At 48.8% G+C, this 799-nt stretch overlaps 1 non-coding gene across 1 annotated transcript; it reads left to right on the top strand.

Annotated features, from left to right (window-relative positions):
* The first annotated feature begins 200 nt into the window (after window positions 1-200).
* LOC131271293 (5.8S ribosomal RNA) lies at window positions 201-355 on the top strand. The gene has a single exon (XR_009180098.1). It is a non-coding gene; the product is annotated as a 5.8S ribosomal RNA (ribosomal RNA).
* The last annotated feature ends 444 nt before the right edge of the window (window positions 356-799 follow it).

The raw sequence follows: 799 nt of genomic DNA, 5'->3' as shown, positions 1-799 counted from the left end.
CACGTAGACTTACTGTGGTGTGAAGTATAAGGTTCAGTTCTCCCCTGGTCCACGCCGCTTCGGCCGTCCTGGGTAAAATGGATTCATCCAGCTTGCCCTATGTGGAATGAGGACACTTTATGCTTCGTCTCTAAGCGGCGGCTTGCTCCTCCCTACGGGGAACGGGTATACGCGCACAGCGGCGGCTTACGCAAGTTAGTCACCCTCGGCAGTGGATCACTCGGCTCATGGATCGATGAAGACCGCAGCTAACTGCGCGTCATAATGTGAACTGCAGGACACATGAACATTGATAAGTTGAACGCATATTGCACGTCGTGGGAACCTACCATGATGTACAGATGACTGAGCGCTTATATTTGAGAAATGTATCGCATACATTTAACTACGCCGTGACACCCGTCACGAGACGTGCACCATGATGTTAACTAGGGTCGCGACGACCCGCTAGCATTAAAGAACCCGTGGTTTACAATATACTGGCATTGGAATTCGAAGTATTTAGAGCGTCCGTGTTCCCGCGTGAGGCGGAAGTACGAGGAGAAGGCGTGCTTGTGGTGTCTGTGGTGGTGTTTACTGATGTCTAGCTTCAGCTTATTTATTTATTTAAATAGAAGCGAAGATGTCAAAGTAGCGTCGAAGCAGCAGCGGTAGCACAAATGATTCAAGTATGGAAGTTGACCAAAGGAACACAAACAAACTAGCGTATGGGCAATGGAAGGTATCAGTGAGTTAAACCACACGCGGGCTAACAGCCCGTTAACCGAGTCCAACGGTACATATTGGACATTGAAACAAA

The sequence above is a fragment of the Anopheles coustani genome, unplaced genomic scaffold (assembly GCF_943734705.1).
Source record: "Anopheles coustani unplaced genomic scaffold, idAnoCousDA_361_x.2 scaffold_41_ctg1, whole genome shotgun sequence".
Classification (NCBI taxonomy): domain Eukaryota; kingdom Metazoa; phylum Arthropoda; class Insecta; order Diptera; family Culicidae; genus Anopheles; species Anopheles coustani.
Note: the sequence above shows the minus strand (reverse complement) of the source record. Positions and strands in the feature narration are given on the sequence as shown.